Genomic DNA, 8,225 nt, shown 5'->3' with positions numbered 1-8,225 from the left:
TCTAAAAGCCCTGGTGATAACCAAGTTAGCATCTGCTGCCAAAATACACCTTTCCCTCACTTATTGACTGTCTCACATCTATGACAATAGTAAAAAATCCTCTATCTGACTGTTTTGTGCATTAACAACATACATTGGGCAGTAATGAACACCAAGGTGCAAGATAAGAGTAAGACTGGTTTTGATGGTTAAGGTTGTGTCAAACTGGCTGGGCCATGATTCTCAGTGGTGTGGCAGTTACATAATGATGTAACTTGGCAGTTATACAATGATGTAACTTGGCAGTTATGTAATGATGTCACTTGACAGTTACATAATGATGTCATCATTTTGTGATCTGATGTGGTAATCCTCCATTTTTGCTTAACACTGATTTCGCATAATAACCTGGTCTTTAGAACCTAACTATGTCCATAAGGGAGGAGAGGGTGCACTTATCACAAAGTTGATAAACTCATCTCCAAATTCACTATTTTTAAAAGTCACTGTTCATGTCCTAGAGGAATTTATAACCTAGTTAACGTGATAAACATTTGAGGAAAAGGTAATTGGTACTCATACACAATGTTTCAATGTGTGGGTCAAAAAGGGACAGATTGTAGAAGCAATGCATTTGACAAGTCTTCAGGAAAGAAATGTGATGCTCTTGGGCTAAAATAAAATATAGAATTTAGACTCATTGTGAAAAAGATGAGTGAATTCTACAAAGAAACCAGTAAAAATGAAAGCACAAAGTTAGGGAAAAGCACAGCATAAAAGAATAGCGAGCAGTTTGGGATGGAATATTGAAGCAGTTATTGTGGTTGACTCCCCAACAGCCATATCACTCTTATACGATGAATCCAAACTATTTGGGGTAATTCCAACCTCCTTTCCCAGAGTCTGAGTTAGGAATGGGATGTTACCCAATTCTAGCCAATGCAGTGTATGGGAAAGTGTTCAGGGGCTTCTAAAAAGCAGTCACAGGAAGAAACAGTCTGTCTTCTGTTTTTGGCCATTGTCACATCAGAACGTGTCACCTGGACATACTATAGCCATCCTATTACGGAATTGAGGATGGAGTTAATGCATAGAAGGAAGGCCAGAGCCAGAGGACTACACAGAAGCAAAGCTGAAGCCCTGGTGGTCTGCACTGGGGATCTGTCCTATGCTAGAATTGTCTTTTATATGAATTTATATATGTTTTCTTATTGTTCAAGCCATTTAGGACTGATTTTCTCTTCCTTGCTGCTGTGTGTGGAGCCAGAATGGCACCCCCAAACGTCCACGTCCTAATCTCTGGAACCTGTAAACATGTTAGGTTACATGGTGTCTTAGTTATCCAGTGCTGCTATAACAGAAATACCACAATGGATGGTAATTTGTCATAGCAGCACTAGAAAATTAACATACAGTATCTGAATTGATTAATGGGTTTAGTTGGGGAGTATCCATAGGTAAGACATGTAGACCAATGGCCATGAATATCGTTTGAGGAACTCTGATGAACTTCAAAAAGAGAAAAATAAAACCAAACCCACTGTGGTCTAGTCGATTCTGACTCATAGTGACCCTTTAGGACACAGTAGAATTGCTCCATAGGGTTTCCAAGGAGGGGAGGGTGGATTCAAACTCCTGACATTTTGGTTAGCAGCCATGCTCTCAACCATTGCACCACCAGGGCTCTATAAAAAGACAGAAGGCCATTGTAAATGTGACCCAGAATATCAGCCAATCTAAGAGGTATATGAAAAGATCTGGAGGTAACATATAAAATGGAACGAAGGCTGGCAAAGTGGAAGCAGATAGAAATCATTGTAGTAACCCAGGCAGGGGTTAACAAAATTCTGCACGGGAATTGTAGCATATGGAACCATGACAGTGAGAAAAAAAAGCTTGACAGGGATTCCCGTGACTAATTAAATATTCTTGGTCAAGGTGAGTCTAGTCTGGGGAATGGAGCAGTTAGGAGTAGCTTTTAAAAAATAGACATATGTATTCATGCATTGTTCAGTTAACAAACAGCCCAGGGTGAGGTTTTATCAGAGTCGGTCCAAGAACTGAATGATGTCATCAAGAACCTGGGCGTTTTCTGGCTTTCTAATGCACCATCCTTGTAGTATTGGCTTTCATCCTCACATTTGTCTCTTCAGGGCCACACAACAGCTGCTGAAGATGCAGGCATCAGGTCTTCTTCATTAGGGGCATGAATGGCTATTGCGTTAGCCAGCCTTCTACATCTGCCGTATGTGGGGTGATTAAATAAAAAGATGGAAAAGAGGTTTCACCTTTTATTTGAGGATATGAGCTAAGCTTAGTTTGGGACATTTGAATTAATAAGAGGACATGCTGACAGGTGGACATGTTTGTGAGACTCTAAGTCTCTTTCTTGTCATATTTATTTCTTTCCCAAATATCCTCTGAAGTATCTATTTCTATATCAGGTAGAAATCTCCTCAATTGGTTTGAATAATCTCCCTTTCTTTTATTCTCAGGAGCCCTAGTAGTGAGGTAGTTAAAGCAATCACCTGCTAACCGAAAGGTTGGCGGTTCAAAACCACCAGCGGCTCCGCAGGAGAAAGATGTGGCAGTCTGCTTCCACAGAGATTTACAGCCTAGGAAACACTATGGGGTCACTGTGAGTCAGAAGTGACTTGACGGCAGTGGGTTTTTAGTTTGGCTTTTACTCTCACCCGTATTGCTCTTGCTACTCTATTGTACTGTGGTAGTACAGCCTATAGAATTTCACTAAAAAAAAAAAAAAAATCAAAGGAACAAAGATTGTGACTACTCCTCAAATGAATTTAAAGTTCCAGAAAAGTTGAGTGTGTCTTTGACTCATTTGACTCACCAAGTTAAAATGCATTTCCCCACCTAGGGTTAAGTATTTTCAGTTCAAGGTGACTAATTCGTCCCCCTCTCAGACCAGCTTCTGATAAACCAAAATCTAGTTTGCTCCAAAAAGCCACAATAGTTTTTTAAAAAATAACAGTCATAGGTGGAAGGTTGTGGCTTTCTCATTTATAATACTATACTAAGTGACTCTGCATTTTGTTGGGGAGGGGGTTGACTTAGTATGGAATTTTCAAGACAGAGAAAGGATTTTAAAAGAAACCATTCATTCCCATCATAAATAGCACATTCTGCCATGTTGATATTTGTATTCTTCCCTTAAAGTTTCCAAATGTTTCTATTTTTCACACAACTAGCTATTGTTGGGCCTAAGACCTTTCATTATAAATTACGCTGTGTTCAACAAGGCTCCTCCCAGCTTGCCATCAACCTCACCAACATACATGCTCAATTCCCAGCTTTGGTTCTCTCAGTCCCAGGAGGATCAGTTCAGTCAGCAAAAATTCAGCGTGACCCCCACCCCCAAAAAGCAGATTCTGATCCCTAAAAATTTACCAGGATTTTTTTTAAAACCAGAAAATCAATGTTTTAATCTATAATGAGAATGAATTTTTTCTGTGTCTGAATACTTGTATCATTATTCAAGGTATTTACCTCTGAATACCAATTTTCTTGTCTTTTTTTAATTTTATTATGCTTTAGGTAGAAGTTTACAGTGCAAATTAGTTTCTCATTCAAAAATTTACACACAAATTGTTTTCTGACATTGGTTGCAGTCCCAGCATTGAGTCAGCTCTCTCCCCCTTTCCCTTTCCACCGGGGTTCCCCGTGTCCATCTGTCCAGTTTTCCTGTTCCTTCCTGCCTTCCTGTCTTTTCTTTTGGGCAGGTGTTGCCCACTTGGTCTTATATACTTGTTTGATTTAAGAAGCACGTTCCTCGTGCATGTTACTGTTTGTTTTACAGGCCTGTCTAATCTTTGGCTGAAAGGTGGACTTTGGGAGTAGCTTCAGTTCTAAGTTAGTAGGGTGTCTAGGGGCCATAATCTTGGGGGACCAGGATTTTTTTGAGGGAGAAGGTGGCTGAGTTGGAATCAATGACAGCAACAGCTTTCATTTTTCTTTTTTTACCATACACTAGGCACTTTGTAAGCATTATTTCATTAAATCAAAATGGAACATCAAGCTACAGGTTATCTGAATTTGTATGTGCAAGCCTAAACCAGCCCAAGCCTTAGATGAGTGGAATGAAAATTAGAGCAGTGTTTCTTGAACTTTTTAGATACATAGTCCCCTCAGTGTTTCATTCTTTTTTGATACATATTCCATATTGAGAATCTTATAGAAGCCGTGGACAATACCCCAGAAGAAGGGCACATTGTCACAAAACTTTGCATACCATGGCAGAGGTGACTCCAGAGGTACCTGAACCCCAGATAATGAGTCCTGCCCTGGAGCAGTGATCTCAAAGGTCTTTCAATAATATACCCTTTCAAAACCAAAGCACACATCCCAAATTTATGGGTATTTCTTAGATTATATACACGTACAATACTATTAATATTAATACTATATGTATAATAAAACACTCAAAAATCAAAATCACAGAGGAGATGAAAAACAAATGCTAAAAGGTCAAGCATTTCCTACCTCCCCAATAGTTCTACGCATCCCCTGAGATACATGCCCCTCACTGTGAAGATGAACGCACCCGACTCTGAAAACCCCTACCCCACAGTGTAGGGTCCAGTCACATCTTGCTGCCAAGCCTCCTCAGAACATCAAACTCAGGAAGCCTAAAGCTGAAAGTACTGCAGCAGAAAGAAAACGCTAGCCCCCAGATAAAAATAACTCCCAGCATTCTGTGATTAAGACGCTGCACCTGCTCCCACCTCTTATGTAAGATAAATAATCCTACTAAAGATTTCTGAGTGGAAAGGTTCACTCGAAGAGCTTAGACTATTCACACATGAAAGGACCAGGTTTCCTAGGAAGGATCACTCCTTTCCTATATAAGCCTTCAGGCCACAGTCATTCTGTCCTTGATAAACCAAGCTGTTTATCACATTGCACACAGAAAGGCAGCTTGAGACCTGAGTAGGGGAGCAGGGGATAGATAGGGTTGGAAGGTTGCTTGGTGTTCTAGAAAATATACCAAACCTAGACCCGGAAGACCCCCACACTCAAATTCCTCTCTGCACCTCACTGACTTAAGTAAGTCATTTAACCTGCCAGGTTCCTTAGAGTCTTCAACTCTTAAATGGGGATAATAATAATATGTGCGTATCCCATGGTTGACCTGTAGGTTAAAATACAAACAAGGTATTAATGGAGGTAAAAGTGTTCTGTAAATTACAAAATGCGATATGAGAGGAAATAAAAACATTTGTCCTCGTCATATTAAAAACAAAAGCCAAATTATTGAAAAAGCAACTATGACCTAAGTCCTAGTGGTGCCCTTTTAAGGAAGATCAGCGTGTGACTTAAAAATTTAAAGGCCACCCAGACTTTTTGACACATCGTTCTCACAGCTATTCCCTGCCTTCTCCTGTAACTGACCAAGGCTCCCCACTCCACCTGTGGACTTGTAGAGGCAATTGAAGGAGATTTTGTATAGGGGTCCTATACACATCCCAGAAATGAAGGCAGGGGAAGAGGAAGCTATGATAGCCCTAGAGGTCAGGAGGCTATGTAACTTCATGAGATCTAGCATGGCTTCCACCTGATTCTGTGGGGAACTTTTCAGTCCTTTTGGTTTACTAGAAATGCTGGCAGAATGACTGCACAACCATCTCAGAAATGAAAAAGCAGTGTTACTGCATAAGCTCTGAAGGTTTGGGGACCCTACACCCCAGGCTGAAGCTCCTTGTATCTGGGAAACAAAGGCCAAAGACATCCTTCATGAATTAAGTCATTGAAGATGACTTACACAAACATTTTTAAAGCTTCAAAATTTATTGCTGTACATTTTCTCAGAGCATTGACTATGGAAATACTAATAGTGCAAATATTTATTTTGGACTTTGTAGCATTTGAGAGATCACAAAGCTTTTTGATACCTTTTGCAGTTCATTTTATGAAGGTCTATATTATTAAACTTTTTTTTTATTTTAACAAGTAATCTTATATTCAAAGAAATTACATAATGCTTTCTAGATCTCCTCTCTAGAACAAAAAATACTCTAGAAGCCACTAGGGAACTCCCTTCCTTGATAATACATACATCTTGCAACACTTTTCCAACTGCATGGAACTCCATTCAGGAACTCATTTGACAAATATTTATTAACAAGCTATTGTGTGCCAGGCACTGTGCTAGGTGCTGGGGACATAAGGATGAAAAGACGCAATCTCTGCTTTCATGGTGCTTACAGTTTGATAGTAGAAATGGACATGCAAAAAAAATTACAATACAATACAGTAAAGTGCTTCCATGGAGGTATTTACAAAGTGCAATCTGAACTTAGAAGAGGGAAAAGACTATCTGCCTAGAGAACTCAGAGACAGCTTCACAGAGGAGGTAGCCATTGAACTGAGACTTGACCAATGACCAGGAATTTGCTGTGTAGACTGGCAGGCGGAGGTTGTTTCAGGCAAAGGGAACAGCTTGTGCAAAGACATGGAGGCCCCAGTGGGCACTTCCTAGGAGCAAGTAATGCGGTTTTTCTTAAGCCCAAGGTACAATGGGGATAGTGATAGGATGAGACCAAATAGGTAGGTATCAGATCATGAGGAGCCTTTGATCATTTTTCCATTTATTCGACAAATATTTATTGAGTGCTTACTATGTGCCAGGCACTGGGCTAAGCGCTGGGGCTATAACAGGGAAGACGACAGACACATCCTTGCTCCCGTGGAGCTTACATTCTAAAGGCGAGATAGACAAAAAGGCAACAAATAAATAAAATACAGATTTTGAAAATCGCTACAAAGGAAATAAACAGGGTGCTCTGTCAGAAAGTAAAGTGTCGGAGGGAGGATTTAGGATTATCAGCAAATGTCTCTTGAAGTGACATAAAACTGACACCTGCAGGGTTAATGACAACGATGGGCTACAATGTGAGCAGTCACCATGCGCCAGGCACTGTGCTAGAGACGTTATAGACAGTATCTCATTTAATCCTCACAACAGCTCTATGAGGTAGGTATTATAATTCCTATTTCACTGAGGAGGAACAGGCTCAAAGAGATTAACCTGACAAGTCACACAAATGGCAAAAACCAGGATTCAAACACAGGTTCTCCTAATTTCAAAGTGCTTGCTCTTAAAAATTATTCTAAACTGTGTAAGGAGATAAGTGAGGGATGTTGAGCAGGGTAATGATCAGGTCACATTTGCCTGTTTAGAGAATCACTCTGACGACTACATGGAGGAGGAAAAAGGAGGAATGGAGAGGGAAAGTGAAAGGAAAGAGGACAGTGGGCAGGTAGACAAGAACCCCCTGAGGAGGCCACTGAAAGTCCAGAGAGGAAACGAGGCTCTCTTGAGGGTAGTGGTTGTGCAAATGGAGAAGACAGAGATCGGTGAGAAGTGCAGTCAACAATTCTAACAGGACTGGTGGGATGGACGTTGGAGGCGGCATCTGGGATGACTCCTGGGCTTTTCTGCTTTGGGCAACTGGATAAGATGGTGATTTGTTTTTACCTGAGTCAGGGAATGTAAGATGGTAGGAGGTTTGTGAGGATAAGATGATGAATTTCATTTGGGACATGTTGTCCTAGGGTAATACTGGGAACACTCTGGATTTATGGGATGGTCCCCAGTTGGACACCATGTAATGGCTTTCATATCTTGTTCTCCACCTGAGCATAGGATATGAGGAAAAAAAAATCGAAGTTTTGTATGTTGTGTTTTTGTTTTTACAAAAGCTGCTGACAAGAACTTGAATATTTTGCTTGGATTGTTTTGTAAAAACATTTATGGCCACCAAGGTGAAGTCATCCCAAGTCTGATTACAAATGAAGAGTCACGAACTTGGGGAGGATGAGAAAAGCCTTTGGATGTCCGTTCTAACTAGTTAAACCAGCTCTTAAAAATAAATCGATACTAACCCCCACCTCACCCCACTTGGGACAGTCTGATGGGCACCAACGTTCTCTCTGCCAATAGTCCTCCCAGATCCTGCAAGTGTCCCTGTTCATTCGTCAGCAGGACTGCTCCGAGGAAGTTGGTGGCCTACAGGCCAGGGATCAAAGTTGAATGTAAATCAGGAATTCCAGGAAGGGGCTATTTATATAGTTTAGTACAGACAAACAGCAGCCTGAACCTAGCCAGTCATATATAGCTTTGACTATTTCCCTCTTCTTTGCCTGCCTTGGGGACTGGAAGGATGTTGAAGGTAGTGGCAGTAAAATGTGCAGGTGACACTGATGTGGAATTGGTCACCTCCTTGATC

Source organism: Loxodonta africana, chromosome 11 (assembly GCF_030014295.1).
Source record: "Loxodonta africana isolate mLoxAfr1 chromosome 11, mLoxAfr1.hap2, whole genome shotgun sequence".
Lineage (NCBI taxonomy): Eukaryota > Metazoa > Chordata > Mammalia > Proboscidea > Elephantidae > Loxodonta > Loxodonta africana.
Note: the sequence above shows the minus strand (reverse complement) of the source record.